This window comes from Hypanus sabinus, chromosome 2 (assembly GCF_030144855.1).
Source record: "Hypanus sabinus isolate sHypSab1 chromosome 2, sHypSab1.hap1, whole genome shotgun sequence".
In the NCBI taxonomy this organism is placed as follows: domain Eukaryota; kingdom Metazoa; phylum Chordata; class Chondrichthyes; order Myliobatiformes; family Dasyatidae; genus Hypanus; species Hypanus sabinus.
This window is the reverse complement of record NC_082707.1, coordinates 111,920,201-111,938,012: the sequence shown is the minus strand read 5'-3', so window position 1 is coordinate 111,938,012 and position 17,812 is coordinate 111,920,201.

Sequence of the window (17,812 nt, the reverse complement as noted above, 5' to 3'; positions counted from 1 at the left end):
TTCACTGATTGGAAACCGGTGAGTCATGATGAAACGTCGACTCTTGGGATATTTATGAGGCTAACGTGAAGCTGCGGCCGTTGGTTGGGCCTGGCGCCCGACGTGTACACGGCGTGTTGAAGCGTTGTTCGTGTTCGGGATGGATAAAGGGACATCGGGGGCGGCTGGTTCTCCGGCTACATAGGCTAGGAGGGTGAATGAATGTGGCTCTGGCCACAGTGCAGTGTGGAGAAAGAACGATGCAAGGATAGTCGCATCACGTTCATTGTCCTTGAATACCGAATCCCGTATTCACTCGCTTCCTCCGCATAGTTATGGGAACTTGTTCCCCCTCATTGAGTGCTCCTTCCCGGAAAATACCATGTTTCTACCTGGTGCTCTCTCTCTTTCATGCCTGACTTAACTTTCTTAGCATATCTGTCAGAGCCTAAGATAGCAGCTAAAGTCAATTATAGACTACAGGCTCTCCTCCGATACTGCCTCGCGTTCCTTTCTTTTACTTTCTCTGGTTCCTTCATGTCTGTCCTGATAATGTCTGGGTTTTTAAGAGATTTAATATTTAAAGATTTGGTTTGTCACATGCACATCGAAACTTAGAGTGAAATGCGTTTTGTGTCAAATCAAATCAGCCAAGGTTGTACTAAGGGCGTCGTCGTGATATGCCCACAGTTCACTAATTGTTACTTTTTAGAACTCCGAAACTTTAAACTAATTGAAAGGAAAAGACCGGAGTCCGAAACGTGAGTCTAACTTTTTTATTTTAAACGAGGCGTGCGTGTATCACATGATAGCGTCATGACGTATGCAATTCAATTTTTACGTATAACCTGTGATTAATTATTTAAACGAACAAGAATGCTTAATCAAGTGGTTTATTTTCAAAACTACACAAATGTTGCTGGTACTAAAGTGCGCAATACTAACCCCAACCATACGTCTTTGGAATTTGGGAGGAGACTGGGAAACCCAAGCGGTATCCCTCATTCGTCTGCCTTTATTTACACACCTAGCAGGATAAATTTTGATTAATAACTATAAAACATAGGAGATAATTTAACAATTATCAAACATTAGATAATTTGGCCTGCCCCCTTCTCTTGTACCAAGAACATCAAGTCAAGACGTCAACTTTTATTGTCATTTCGACCATAACTGCTGGTACAGTGCATAGTAAAAATGAGACAACGTTTTTCAGGACCTTGATGTTGCATGACACAGTACAAAAAAAAAGACTGAACTACATTTAAAAAAAAAACACAGAAAGCCACACTAGACTACAGACCTACACTGGACTGCATAAAGTGCTCAAAAACAGTGCAGGCATTACAATAAATAATAAACAGTAGGGCAGTAAGGTATTAGTCTAGGCTTTGGGTATTGAGGAATTTGATAGCTTGGGGGAAGAAACTGTTACATAGTCTGGTCGTGAGAGACTGAATGCTTCGGAGCCTTTTCCCAGACGGCAGGAGGGAGAAGAGTTTGTATGAGGGGTGCATGGGGTCCTTCATAATCCTGTTTCCTTTGCAGATGCAGTGTGTACTGTATATATCCATGATGGCAGGAAGAGAGACACCGATCATCTCAGCTGACCTCACTATCTGCTGCAGGGTCTTGCCATCTGAGATTGTGCAATTTCCGAACCAGGCAGTGATGCAGCTGCTCAGGATGCTCTCAGTACAACCCCTGTAGAATGTGATGAGGATCGGAGATGGTGGGAGATCCCCTCGCAGTTCCATCTGCTACAACTCAGCCCATTCCACTAGTCAGTCTCTGTCCTGTTGCAGAAATATATATATTTCTCAGAATAAGCAGTCACCCTTGCATGGAATCTTGGATTTCACTGCTACTATCCTCCAACCATTTACCATAACTGTTTACTATTCTTAACCCTACTGCTTATCCACGATGACCTTCCTGTGCCAAAAGCCTTAAATTTTTAACTGCTCTTTATAGGATACTTTATCAAATGTTTTCTTAAAATTCATATCATTAACATATACTGCAGCTTTTATTTTTAAATGTATTGTATTGTTAGTTCATCAAAAAATAATTAGGTAAGACAAATCTGATTTGCTTTTCACAGACCTCTGCCAGTTCTCCTTAATAGGCTTAAAACCTAACTTTCTCCCTGGTTATTATTTCTAGAGTCTACCCATTTATGTTAACTTGACTAGAAATAACTGACATCCTTTGTTGAATAGTCGCAATACTCACTTTAGAATTGTCTGCATGTCATACCTAGGGGAGCATTAGAAGACTGGGGCAAGCCCTTCCATTATCTTGGCCTGACTCCCTTTGTCATTTGAGCCAGGCTACCTTTCCAGTCTAAGCACAGCCAGTCTTCCCAGCACATCCCACTTATCAGCCAAGTATCACATCTGCCATGACTGTTGTCAGTGTCCTCTTCCTTAACAAGCAATGTATTTATTTAGTATTCTAGCCCTTCCTTGAGCCTCAGAATGTATTCTTTGTCCCTAAAATTCCTCTCATTTATATCCTGCTAACACTAAAGATGCCAGAAGAATTTCCTTTGTTAACGGTCCTTCTCATTTAGAAAATTAAAGATCATAATGTAACTTCCTCCTTTCTACATTCCAAAGACACATGGGTAAGTAGGGAAATAGGATGCTATAAATTATCCCTAGCATAGAAGTAAGTGGTAGAATCTGGAGTTTTGATGAATATGGGGGAAAGTAAAAATGAAATTAGTGAACACACACACAAAATGCTGGACGAACTTAGCAGGCCAGGCAACAACTATAAAGAAAAAGCATTGTTGATGTTTTGGGCTGAAACCCTTCGTCTGTTCTGGAGGAAAAAATACTGAGGAGTAGATTTGAAAGGTCGAGGTAGGGGAGAGAGAAATGCCAGGCAATAGGTAAAACTTGGAGGGGGAGGGATGAAGCAAAGAGCTGGGAAGTTGATTGGTGAAAGAGACAGAAGGCCATGGAAGAAAGAGAGGAGGAGGAGCACCAGAGGGAGAAAATGGGTGGGTAAGGAGATATGAGAGAGTGAAAGGGGAATGGGGAATGGGAAATGGTGAGGGGGGGGGGGGGGTTGGGAAGCATAACTAGAAATTTGACAAATTGATGTTCATGCCAGCAGGCTGCAGGCTACCCAAATGGAATATAAGGTGCTGTTCCTCCAACCTAAGTGTGGCCTCATCACAGCAGTGGAGGAGGCCATGGATGGACATATTGGAATGGGAAGTGGAATTAAAATGGGTGTTTCTCTCTTCCCCCCCCCCCCCCCCAAACTTTCAAACTACTACTTAGCTTTTTCCCTCCAGTCCTGCCAAAGGGTCTTGGCCCAAAATGTCGACTCTGCTTTTTTTCCATAGATGCTGCCTGGCCTGCTAAGTTCCTCCAGCATTTTGTGTGTGTTGTGTGGATTTCCAGCATCTGCAGATTTTCTCTTGTATGAAGTTAGTGAAAGAGTACTTATGGTTGATGTAGATTTGATGAGCTGAAGGGCCTGTTTCTGTGCTGTAGACCCAAAGACGTTTAGCAATCCACAAGCCTCTAAAGGTGCAATGATATTGATGGATGCAAAATACTCATGTCATCTGGGATATATGAGAAATAGCTTCCCTGAAGGTTATGAATCTTTGGAATTCTCCTATTCAAAGTGTTGTGGAGGCAGAATCATTAGAAGTTTTCAATCTCAGAACTCCGACCTTTAACATAAAGATGGAAAAGAATAGGAGGCAAAGTATTTAATTGGTGGATGCTAATAACAATGATTTTAGGCAGGAATTTTGGGGTGTAAATTTGGACTATCCTCGGGGAAATGCACAGCAGAAATGTGAATGTTGTTTAGGGACCAGTTCCATGGGGTCTGAATAGAGTTTTCCTATTGAGACAGGGAAAGAATAGTAGGGTGAAAGAACCATGGTTGACAAGAGAGGTGAAACATTTAGTCAAGAGGATGAAGGAAACATACTTAAGATTTAGGAAGCAAAGATCAGGCAGCCCTTGAGAGTTGTAAGGTAGACAGAAGTGTTATGTACCCCAGGGTTCATTTTTTTCTGTGGTCTGTCACTTTAAAATACTGAAAGAATTGAGACTGACATTTGTTTCTGTTTTGGATTTCTACTGACTGCGGAGTTGCTGGATTGCTATGGTGAGCAGCTTGTGTTTATGGTTTCCCGTGGTTTGTCTTGAATAAGCGAGGCCAGATGATTCTTACAGACACTCACATGCTTAGATGGATTTAGTCATTGGAAGACACCAGTGAGTCGGTCGCTGGGTTAAACTTTCAGTAGCCCAAAATGGATGAGTTGAGATCGATCCAGAGTATAAATGACTCAAGTTTTCTGCAACTAGAACAAGTTTGCAGGAAGAGAGGAGAGGAAGGTTTGGAACAGAAAAAAGCTAGTGACAGAGATCACTGTTTGGACTCTTTCTCTAAGTAGCCCATAAGGGTGAGTTTGTTTCCATTCGGCTACGGAAGTGTGATTGTCACTTAGTTAATCCACAGAAGTGGGTTCTCTGGTGAGGGGGAAATCCTTTGAATACCATGTGTGTTTACCCTTTGTCTGGGTGTGGTAGTTCACTGAAGAAAGGCACCCCTGTGGCAAATCACTGTCAGAGTTATTTCGTATGTCGTGGAACTGGATAAGTGGCTATCACATTGTGTGTGATTGGGATAACCATGTGGAATCTACCAGTGTGTCGACCCTTGCCTGGGTGGTGGTTCCCTTGAAGGTGGTCCCCTTTGTGAAAATCCATACATGGATTTTGTTTAGGTGTCCTGTGGCTGAATTTGGGTGTGGTACCACTTGTGTTGAAAGGATATTCATTGACAATCACTGTTGGTGATACTTCATGTGTGGAGTGGAACAACTTCGATGATAAAACCTACTGTTATTTTGTATTGCTGTTGTGGAATGTCGACATAATTGCCTTTTCACACCATACACCTTTGGATGTCAAATCTCTCTCTCTCTCTCTCTCTCCCCCCTCAATCTACTCAACTCAATATCAGGAACTGAGCTGACTTCATTTCCTATACCATCGTTAGACTGTATCATTTACCACCAGAGCTTGAAGTTTAGGGTTTATGTTTACACACTTATATATGCATAAACTCTGCTAACCTGTTTGATTTGTCTGGATTTGTATTACTATATTACGTAGACACTAATAAATAGTGTTGTGTTTGTAGCAAAACCAGACTCCAGGTGTGTCGCATTTCTGCTGGTTCTTTTAACTTGTTATGGGGTGTGTAACAAAATTGGGGGCTCATCCAGGATATGAACAAATTGTTGGGAGCCATTATAAAATAGTTGGCGGCTTAATTGAGTGATTAATGATTGATCTGATTGCAGAAAATCCCTTTTGATGTGCTTGAGTGGAAAATCAGCAGCAACGGAGATTGAAGTTGGTAAGTTTCTGGCAGAACCAACCCCTGAAGCATTGGATGATGCTAAAAGGGATGTGCTGTTGGGAATTGCTCATAAGTTAAAAGTTAAGGTGACCACTAGAATGAGGAAGGCATTAATACAGGTGTTAATAGCAGAGCATTATATATCCAAGGAAACGTTTGAAGAGGATGAGTGGGATGTGTTTAAAAATAAACCTACTGAGGCTGAGGTTCAGCTTTGATTAGGAAAAACTAAAGAGAGAGGATGAGAAAGAGGCTGAGACCCTTTCTGAGACTGCTAAGTCAGCAGATGAGTTTGCTTTAAACCCTAAGGTTAAGCTTACTCTAGATGAGAGATTCCCAGAGAGTAGCTGGGATGATCAGAGGGAACTGCAATTTGAAATTGGGACTAGTAATGAAAGCCTAGAAGAGACAGCCTGTGTTCAGGTTGTTGAAGCACCTATAAATTCACAGGGTATTGAACCTTGTGTTGAAACTCAGTTAAGGTCTGAGGTGTCTGACTCGGTTGAAAAGGAATTAAGTCCTTTTGTGTCAGATGGACTTGGTTCAGTGAATAATGGGTTAACCTTGGTACCAGTAGAAATTGAGGATTCTCAGTCACTTGAGTTAGACAATGTTCTAAAAGTTGGTGATAAAATGAAAACTGGTGAGGTAAATGTTATTGAAGATATTGAGAAGAGTACTGTTTCTGGACTTTTGAAGCACTTGAAGTCTGGATTGTTTTCAAGACCTTTGACATTGCTGAGAGGAACGGCTCTGTCAGATGCTGAGATAATACATGTTGATTTGTTTTACTATATTTTGGAATTTAGAGATAAACAAATTGGTGATGTTCAAGTTTGTGATTTGGAGAGATGGGGTTCAGAGACTTCTCAAAACAAAGGGAAGTGTTGTTTTGACCAAGAGAGACCATCTGCAGGTGTTAATTATGGAAACATATAGAACTAAAGGTCTTGGAGATAGAATTAGTGACTTGTTTGGAAGTTCAGCAAATAGGTTTAGTTTAGAAAACATGAGTGATGAGTTAGTAGCTGCAGGGTAAAGTTCAAGGAGTCTGAAGGACATGTGAGCTAGTAAGCAAGCTGATAACATGATGTTACGTGATGCTAAGTGTTCTGTTTCAAAGTGGAGAAGGGACAATGGGTGATCAAATGCCATTTTGAAGATAACAGGAGCTGGTTTTGCAGGAATTGACTTTTTTGTAACAACATGTGAAAGGTAAAGAAAATAACATGGATTGATTGGATGCTAAGTTTAAAAGTGAAATAGAAATTAGTAATTGTATACGCCACTGTAATGTGCTACCTGTTAATCACATGTATTGCTTGATATTCTGTAATCTGGTTTAAAAATTTTGCTCTTCGATCAAAATTTTTCCCACAAGGAGGGAGGTTAATTAATACTAGGGTTAATTTTTTTTTCTGTGGTCTATCACTTTAAAATGCCAAAAGAATTGAGACTGACTTTTTTTTCGGATTTCTACTGATTTAGCACTTAGGAGAGCTAGAAAGGGGTATGAGAAGGTTGGCACAATATCATAGGCCGAAAAGCCTCAGATAGGTAACTCCTGTACTGTTCTATGTTCTATTCTATAAACTGATGTTTGTCCCACAGGGAACTTTGTATGTGGGCTGGAAAATAGACCCAAGGCCAAGGTAGAATCAAACATGAACTTGATGAATGGCGATAAAACCTGAGGGACCAAATGCCCTCTTTTGCTCTTATTATGGTTTTGGAAACAAAAATTATCTTCTGTGATTCCCCGCTCCCTTAGTTTTCCACCCTGCTTCTCTCGGCACTCTATACTACTGAGTGCCAAGTGCTCTGTATCCACAATTTATAAGTTGTGCTTTGTGTATTGCCACTGCATATCCTACATGGCTGCTTAGGCTCCAGCCTATCATACATGCTGTGGTTTCTCTTGGTCTGTGCCAATCTCATATGGTGCTGCTGTCAACACTCCTTTACTCATTGTGTTTAGCTTTAGTGCACTGGTGCCCACCCTTATAGAAGCCCCAACTTCTTCATCCGAACTCCCTGCCTACCAAGATGTCTATCTACAGTAATCCCATTGGCATTTACCCCTGAAGCTTTTTCTATCCATGTATTTTTCAAACATTGTAATCATCCAAACTTCTATCACTTCTTTCCATGCCAGCTCTTTCCATATACCTAGCATCTCCTGTGTTGAGAAAAGCTGTCCCTTAGGTCAATTTTATTTTTTAATATGAAGGCTTCTAAGCCATGCCTCCAGTTAATGTTCCTGAGTATCTGACCTCCTGATAATTGCCCTCTGTGTTGTCACCATTAAAAAGTATCACTGTTTCTGGCTCACCTTCCAGACTGTTCAGTGCAGTGTTCCATAGCTTTGAGGAGTTGGTCCGGAGTGATTTGTGTCTGCAGAATGCTACAGGCCACAACTGATGAATTCAGGATTGTGATCCCAAAATGTGGTTTCTGCCCCCCGGGCCCTCTGGTGGCACAGTGACATCAGCGCCGGACTCCGGAGCAAAGGTTTCCAAGTTCAAACCCAGTCGGGCCGCTCCCGTGCATGCTTTCCATCTGTGCTGGGTTGAGTGTCGAGCTTGCAATTCGACCTCGTATATAAAAAAAAAATCAACTGCACTGTGAGAAGGATGTGGGGGACCACTCACAGAATCTTTCCTCCAAGACAGCTACTTGAAAAAAAAGTGGTCACCGAGGCTCTGGCAGAATATGGCACGCAAATAAAAGGGAAAAGGACTTCATTTGTTGAATCACTAGACACTGCAGATGCTGGGAACTGTAGATATTCAGCAGTAAGAGAAAGAAACAGAGCCAACAGTTCTCAGTTAATGTTTGCTTCATTTTTATTGGAATTAATATTAAATGTTTCCACTAGCATTGGCTGTTTATTAGTAGGAAAGCAGGAATTTCAGAACATATTAACCAGGGTCCTCCAACTCCCCACCCATGTATCCTCAAAGATGTTCTAGTTACTGTAGGAGAAGGTACATAGTCTTACTTCCTTTTGATGATGCTGTTTGTTGAAATATTTGTTTTCCTTTGGATTGTGTTGAAATAACTACGAGATCAACATAGGCTAGACACTGATGGATTTCCCAATCAAACACGCCAATTGCTGCAAACTCGGGCCAAATTACTTCTCTGGGGATTCTAGGGAACCTGAGGGTAGTTTACTAAGAAGAGGAACAGCAAAGTGTCCTCAAAGCTGAGGACTCTATGCACAATTTACACACATGCAGTGAGAGACAAGAATGATTCAGCCAGTCCTAAGCAGTGGTTGTGCCTTCACAATCCAACCTGGAGCCACCAAAATGGACAAACACCCTGGGGGCACCCTTCGAGACTATTGTAAATGGACTACAGCAGCTGTCCGAGAACCTGCAGCAAATTGCCCCCGGCATCACAGCAGCCACACAAAGGAGTTTAACAAAGTAATTCCCAGCAGGTAGCAAATGGAAGTAACACAAACAAAATGCTGGAGGAACTCAGCAGGTCAGGCAAAATCTATGGGAAAGAGTACAGTCGGCGTTTTGGGCTAAGATCCTATTCCCATTCCGATGTCTATCCATGGCCTCCTCCACTGTCATAATGAGACCACACTTGGGTTGGAAGACAACACATTATATTCCATTTGGGTAGCCTCCAACCTGATGGATTTCTCAAAGGTAATGTCTCCCTCCTTCACCTTTTCCCTCCCTCACCCTATCTCCGTGCCTGCCCATCACCTCCCTCTAGTGCTTCTACCTCTTCCCCCCCCCCCCCACTTTTTTTCCACGGCCTTCTGTCTCTTTCACCAATCAACTTCTCTCTTCTTTACTTCAACCCTCCCCCTCAAGTTTCATCTATCACCTCATGTTTCTCCCCTCCCTCAGCTTTTAAGCTACTCTCTAGCTTTTTACTCCTGTCCTGCCAAAGGGTTTCGGCATGAAACGTCGACTGTACTTTCTTCCCCCACAGATGCTGCCTGGCTGCTAAGTTCCTCCAGCATTTTGTATGTGTTGCTGGGATTTCCAGCATCTGCAGATTTTCTCTTGTTTCTAAGTGTTAAATAGGGTACGATCTTGGCGTTGCACTGGAGGATTCCCACAGGACCGAGCAGTAGGTGTGAACTGTACATGCCATTTCCCCCATTCTTTGGCAGCACGTTGCTCAGAGTGAATTCCACTCCACAACAAGCAACGAACCTCTGGGACTACTGGTCCTCATTCCTGAAATCCAGGGTAATACCAGAATTGTATAACCAGTTGTTTAAAACATATATTAAGATTGGCTTATGGTACAACAAAATCAAGAACATATAAAATGATTTTTATATTAAAAACAGTATACTTTTGTATTTCTGTTCTGCTACCTAATAATAATGTGAACTTTATTGATCCTGAGTAGGAAATTATTTTGTTACTGCAGCGAATCTTAAAAACACTTAGCAATAATAATGAATATATTAACTAATAAAGTACAAACTAATGATATACACAATACTAATAATGTGCAATATTAATGTACAAAATAATAAACAGAGTACAAAGTGGTATGAACGTGTTCCACCAAGTGCTCATTGGCCTATTAAGTACAAACAGTGCAAACTTCAATGTGCTTGTTGGTAGAATTCTGTGTGGAGAACTGGACTGGACCAAGGTCACTATCCTAGGCCAATCCCGAGAATTCTTAGAGGCTTTGTTGTCTACGCAGAATTCTGTCAACAAGCACGTCAAAATGAACCCAGTTTACATCCCACTTCGGCGTTAGGTCGTCAGTCCAGAGCCAAAAGCCAATTTACACCTGCTTACACGCATCACTCAATGAGGACAATATTAATCCTACACAACGGTCGACTAACACAGCCCGGACAATAATTATCACCGATCAGATTTTAACAAACCAATCGTGGATTACATATCGGTAACCAATAGAAATGGCACACACACACACACACACACACACACAAATGGACTAATCACAGGACACATAAAAGACGAACAATGTAGATCACCAACATTTCATTCAAAGTTGCACTGATGATGTTGCCTAGCTGGGTAACAAAATGTCTTCTAGCTAACAAGCCAGCTCGACAAACCACTCAATAACAACAAAATCTGGGTTAATACATTATTACACAACACCCAATCTAAGATGGCCTTTCTCAGAGTAGCTAAAGCACAAACTGCTCTTAAAAAGCCATCGTATATGCATTCAAAACATTCCCTCTTGCGATCTGATACCAACTTGATTTCCCCAATGCTTTTGCAAATTGAAGTCCCCCATTACAATTGTGTCATTACCCTTACTACTTCCCTTTTTCAGCTCCCTTTGCAATCTCAACCCCACATATTTGCAGTTCTATATATGATTCCCATAATTTTTTTTTACCCTTGCAGTTACTTAATTTCTCCCACAAAGATTCAATATTCTCTGACGCTGTCACCTTTTCTAAAGATGTAATTCCATCTTACCAACAGAGCCACACCACTGTCTGTGCCGTCCTGCCTGTTCTTTTGATACAAAGCATATCCTTTGATGTTAAGTTCCCAACTGTGGCTTTCTTTCAGCCATGACTCAGTGATGCCCACAACGTCATTCCGACCAATCTTATTCCGAATGTTACACACATTTAAGTACAGTACCTTCAGTCCTGCATTCTATACCCTTGTGAATTTTGCCTCTGTGGTATAATTTAACTCTTTACTCTGTCTGCATTTATACTCAATCATTGGCTTGTCCTTCCTTATATTCATGTTACACGATCGTCTACTTGTAAACCTGCTGGCTGCTCCTCAGCTCTATCGGACTGGTTCCCATCCCCTGCCATGTTAGTTTGGGGGTCTATATATAATTCCCATCAGAGACCTTAAACTTTGCAGTTTCTTAACTCGACTCATGATTCTACATGATCCAAGTTTGATTTGATTTCATTTTCTACCAGTGGAGCCATGCCACCCCCTCTGCCTACCTGCTTGTTCTTTCAATACAATATGTATCGAGGACATTAAGCTCCCAGCTATAATCTTCTTTCAGTCATGATTCAGGATGCCTACAGCATCATAGATGCCAATCTGTAACTGTGCTACAAGTTCATCTACCTTATTCCGTATACTGTGTGCATCAAATATAGGCAACATCTTCAGTCCTGGATTCACCTTTTTTGACTTTGTCCTCCTTTTACATTGCAGCTCATCTCATTGACTGCTACTTTGCTCTGTCATCGGCCTGTCTTTGCTGGCAGTCTCATTGCACACTGCCTCTGTTTGTAAGCCAACTGCTCCATCCTCTGGTTCATATCCTCCTGACAAATTAGTTTAAACCCACCCGAACAGTTCTCACAAACCTACTTGCGATGACATTGGTTCCTTTGGGTTGAGGTGCAACCCGTCCCTTTTGTACAAGTTGTACCTTCCCCAGAAGCAATCCCAATGATCTTGCACCAATTCCTCAGCCAGACATTCATCTGCTAAGTCATTCCATTCTTATCCACAAAGGCAAGTGGCACTGGCAGCAACCCAAAGATTACTACTCTGGGGGCCCTGCTTTTCAGATTTCTACCAAGCTCCCTGGCATGTCTCTTTGGGACCTCCTCACTTTTGGTGCCAATATGTAGCAAGACTTCTAGCTGTTCACCTTCCTCCTTTAGACCGCCGTGTACCCGATTCAAGACCTCCCTGACCCTGGCACCTCAGACAATGTACCTAATGGGTATCTCTATCACTCTCACAGAACCTCATCTCTGTTCCACTGACTGGAATTTCCTGTCACTCCTGCAGTCCTCATCACCTCTCTTCTCTTCTGAGCCTCAGTGCCAGAGACCCGGCCACTGTGACTCCCTCTGGTAGGTCGTTACCCCTCTGTGACCAAAGTTGTATACTTACTATTGAGAGAAACGGCCATAGTACTCTGCACTGGCAGCCCATTTCCCTTCCTTTTCCTGACAGTCACCCAGTTATCTGCCTCCTGCAACCCTGGGGTGACTACATCCCTGTAGCCCCTGTCTATCACTCCCTCGGTCTCCCGTATGAAGAGCTGCAGCTCCAGAGTTCCTTAATACATTCTCTCAGGAGCTGCAACTCGATGCACTTAGTGCAGATATGGTAATCCCAGAGGCTGAACATCTCCCAGACTTCCCACACACACAATAACACACTGTCCCCGGAGCCATTCTCACCATGATTACTGTGCCTTAATAGATGAGGAATGAAGAATAAAGGGGAAAAAAAGTAAATTTACCAGATATTTACCTCACCCAAGCCTGATGAGCCAAAACCACTCCAACACCAGGTCACTCACAACAATGGCTGCTCCAAGAATGGATTCTCCGCTTGTGCCTACCTTTTTATTCACTGTTTCCAGTGAATCCCCCTCAGTGATTGGTCCCAGTACATCTCTGAAAAACTGTCATGAAGTGCTGCCTTTTTACTCTTGAAGGTGACCCTAAGTGAAAATGTTCTCTTCTCATGTTCCTGCCTAGTGATTGGTCACAGTCCAACTCTGTGTTGTACTGAAGTCTTGTGATGTTGCTCCAATCAGGATGGGATCAATGAACCTGAGACCACTACCTACCTGTTGAAGTGCAGTGAAATGTTTGAGTCTTTAAAAAAAAAGAAGCAGCATAGCAGGTACTTCTTCACAAGGGGACCGAGTCAGCAAGTTAAGAAAAAGCAGGAAATTGACTAAATTGTGTACCTTGTGATAATAATCATAAATTAATATAAAAGCAGAAATGGCTGGCTACATCAGAAAGATAAATGCCTTTGCTTTCATAAGAGAGAATTGGAATATGTGTACTGAGTGAATTGAGCATTTAAAGCAAATGAAATAGCCAGTGAGAAACAAGTAACAGTTTTGTTGAGTGCATTGGATGAAAAAGTATACAGTTTGCTTAGAAATTTCACTGCACAAACCAAACCAGCTGAAATGAGTAATGCAGGAACATTTAGAACCAAAGCCATTGCTGGTTGCAGAATACCTTAGGCTTCATAAGTGGAATCAAAAGGAAGGGGAGTCCATTTCAGTGTATGTGACTGAATTGAAGAGATTGTCCGAACATTGTCGGTTCAGTGATGGGCTTAACAATGCACAGAGAGATTGTTTAGCTTATGGAACCTTACAAGAAAGCATTCAAAAATCTCCTAACTGAAGTACAACTTACATTTAAAAGAGCAACACACACAAAATGCTGGTGGAACACAGCAGGCTTGGCAGCATCTATAGGGAGAAGTACAGTCAACGTTTTGAGCCAAGACCCTTTGTCAGGAAATTTAAAAGAGCAGTTCAAATTGCTGTGTTAATAGAGACAGCAGGCGGAGACATATAACCATATAACAATCACAGCACGGAAACAGGCCATCTCGGCCCTCCTAGTCTGTGCCGAACTCTTAATCTCACCTAGTCCCACCTACCCGCACAGCCCATAACCCTCCACTCCTTTCCTGTCCATATACCTATCCAATTTTACCTTAAATGACACAACTGAACTGGCCTCTACTACTTCTACAGGAAGTCATTCCACACAGCTATCACTCTCTGAGTAAAGAAATACCCCCTCGTGTTTCCCTTAAACTTCTGCCCCCTAACTCTCAAATCATGTCCTCTCATTTGAATCTCCCCTACTCTCAATGGAAACAGCCTATTCACGTCAACTCTATCTATCCCTTTCAAAATTTTAAATACCTCGATCAAATCCCCCCCTCAATCTTCTACGCTCCAATGAATAGAGACCTAACTTGTTCAACCTTTCTCTGTAACTTAAGTGCTGAAACCCAGGTAACATCCTAGTAAATCGTCTCTGCATTCTCTCTAATTTATTGATATCTTTCCTATAATTCGGTGACCAGAACTGCACACAATATTCTAAATTTGGCCTTACCAATGCCTTGTACAATTTTAACATTACATCCCAACCTGTACTCAATGCTTTGATTTATAAAGGCTAGCGTTCCAAAAGCCCTCTTCACCACCCTATCTACATGAGACTCCACCTACAGGGAACTATGCACTGTTATTCCTAGATCTCTCTGTTCCTCTGCATTCCTCAATGCACTACCATTTACCCTGTATGTTCTATTTGGAATATTCCTGCCAAAATGTAGAACCTCACACTTCTCAGCATTAAACTCCATCTGCCAACGTTCAGCCCATTCTTCTAACCGGCATAAATCTCCCTGCAAGCTTTGAAAACCCACCTCATTATCCACAACACCTCCTACCTTAGTATCATCGGCATACTTACTAATCCAATTTACCACCCCATCATCCAGATCATTTATGTATATTACAAACAACATTGGGCCCAAAACAGATCCCTGAGGCACCCCGCTAGTCACCGGCCTCCATCCCAATAAACAATTATCCACCACTACTCTCTGGCATCTCCCATCTAGCCACTGTTGAATCCATTTTATTACTCCAGCATTAATACCTAACGACTGAACCTTCTTAACTAACCTTCCATGTGGAACTTTGTCAAAGGCTTTGCTGAAGTCCATATAGACTACATCCACTGCCTTACCCTCGTCAACATTCCTCGTAACTTCTTCAAAAAATTCAATAAGGTTTGTCAAACATGACCTTCCACGCACAAATCCAGGCTGGCTGCTCCTAATCAGATCCTGTCTATCCAGATAATTATTAATAGTATCTCTAAGAATACTTTCCATTAATTTACCCAGCACTGATGTCAAACTGACAGGTCTATAATTGCTAGGCTTACTTCTAGAACCCTTTTTAAACAATGGAACCACATGAGCAATACGCCAATCCTCCGGCACAATCCCCGTTTCTAATGACATCTTAAAGATCTCCGTCAGAGCTCCTGCTATTTCTACACAAACTTCCCTCAAGGTCCTGGGGAATATCCTGTCAGGACCCGGAGATTTATCCACTTTTAAATTTCTTAAAAGCGCCAGTACTTCCACCTCTTTAATTGTCATAGGTTCCATAACTTCCTTACTTGTTTCCCACACCTTACACAGTTCAATATCCTTCTCCTTAGTGAATACCGAAGAGAAGAAATCGTTCAAAATCTCTCCCATCTCCCTCGGCTCCACACATAGCTGACCACTCTGATTCTCTAAGGGGCCAATTTTATCCCTCACTATCCTCTTGCTTTTAATATAACTGTAGAAATCTTTCGGATTTACTTTCACCTTATTTGCCAAACCAACCTCGTATCTTCTTTTAGCTTTTCTAATCTCTTTCTTAAGATTCCTTTTACATTCTTTATATTCCTCGAGCAATTCCTTTACTCCATGCTGCCTATATCTATTGTAGACATCCCTCTTTTTCCGAACCAAATTTCTAATATCCCTTGAAAACCATGGTGCTTTCAAACCTTTAACCTTTCCTTTCAACCTAACAGGAACATAATGATTCTGTACCCTCATAATTTCACCCTTAAATGACCTCCATTTCTCTATTACATCCTTCCCATAAAACAACTTGACCCAATCCACTCTCTCTAAATCCCTTCGCATCTCCTCAAAGTTAGCCTTTCTCCAATCAAAAATCTCAACTCTAGGTCCTGTCCTGTCCTTCTCCATAATTATATTGAAGCTAATGCTATTGTGATCACTGGACCCGAAGTGCTCCCCAACACATACATCTGTCCGCTGACCTATCGCATTCCCTAACAGGAGATCCAACACTGCCCCATCTCTAGTCGGTACTTCTATGTATTGTTGCAAAAAACTATCCTGCACACATTTCACAAACTCTAAACCATCCAGCCCTTTTACAGAATGAGTTGCAGTCAGAAATGCAGGTGAGCATGAGCAAAAATGCAAAGTTTAAACAGGAAGTAGCCTGGCTAACCAACTTGTGGCACCATTGTGGCAGGGACTCACATACACCGGACCAATGCAGGTTTAAAGGTGAAACTTGCAAAAAATGTAACAAAGTAGGACACGTACAAAGAGCACGTCGGGCAGTAAGCTTGCCATGCGATGTCAGGATGCCAACACGTCCAGAAGAAAGTTGTCCAGAGCTGTCAGAACCACTTCCTGCAGTCCCAGAGTCAACTATTACAACCACCACGGAGGAGGCACCAGAACCTGAGATTGTTTCACAGCCACAAGTCTCACCTGCCAAGCAGAGTGACCTTCCTTATCAGGAAAGATGTTATCCCACATGAGCAAGAAATCTCCACAGTGATTAAATCTTTAGGCCTGAAAGGGACAATTTAAAATTTACTATGCTGTGGATTTCTATTTAGTGTCCCTTACAGTGTTCTATATATTTTCTCCTCACCCATTATGAGTGGTGTGTATGTGTTTTTTTCCCTCAATCTTGCATCCTTTACCAGAGGCCTGGGAGCTTGCTATGTCTATTACTATTGCTTTCTTCTGTTCCTTGTCCAGTATTACTAAGTCTGGTTGGTTGGTCAGTACCTGCTTATCAGTCTGTATTTGGGAGACTTTGGCGTAGAGACTTGCAGAACAGGAGCCTTAGTCCCTTCACAAAGGTTGCCATATACCAAGCGGTCTGTGTCACCACCCTCCTTTATGGCTGTGAAGCTTGGGTAACCTACAGCCGTCACACCGAGTCCTTGGAGCGCTTCCACATAAGCTGCCTTCAGCACATCCTGGGAATTACCTGGTGTGAGCAGACGCCTCACACTGAAATACTTGTAAAGACCAACTGCAGGAGTATTGAGGCCATGATCACCCAGCGTCAGCTGCAGCGGCTGGGGTGCGTGATAAGGATGCCCCCGTGTCGGCTACCCTGCAGAGTGTTATACGGCCTGACACATCATGGTTGACGCTCAGCTGGAGGGCTGAAGAAGCGCTGTAAGGATCAGATGATGAATGCTTCAAGGAAGTACAAGATCAGACCTGAGGACCTGGAGGATGTTGCTGCTGACCGTATCACTTGGTGACAGTTGTGTAGGGATGGGGTTCGTATTCTGGAGATGGAAAGAACAACCAGAAGACAGCAGAAGAGAGCCAGGAGAAATGCAGCCATCACTACCACCACTACCACATATACATGTCCCACTTGCAATAGAGCTTGTGGGTCCAGGATAAGACTGTATAGTCATCAAAGATCATTAAAGGAGTGGACGTCGTCATTGGATTCCGATGGACAACCGAAGAAGATCAGTTGGTATTTGGAAGTCCCACAGGATCTTAACTCTATCATTCTTCGCTATCTTCTCCGGTGCTTCCCATTTGGACTTGGGAATGTCCAATCCACACTCAGTGCAGATTTCCTGTATCCAATTCCTGCAACTTAGTTGTGCCACTGAGTATATGCTGTCCCTGCCTGCATCTTGTATCCTGCTACTACGTGCTAGATGGTTTCTACGGATACCTTTCACAGTCTGCACCTTGGGTCTCATCTGGTGTGAAGACCCCTGCTTCTATTGCTCTTGTGCTCAGCACCTTGTCTTATGCAGCCATAAGCAGTGCCTCTGTGCTGTCTCTCAGCCACCTCT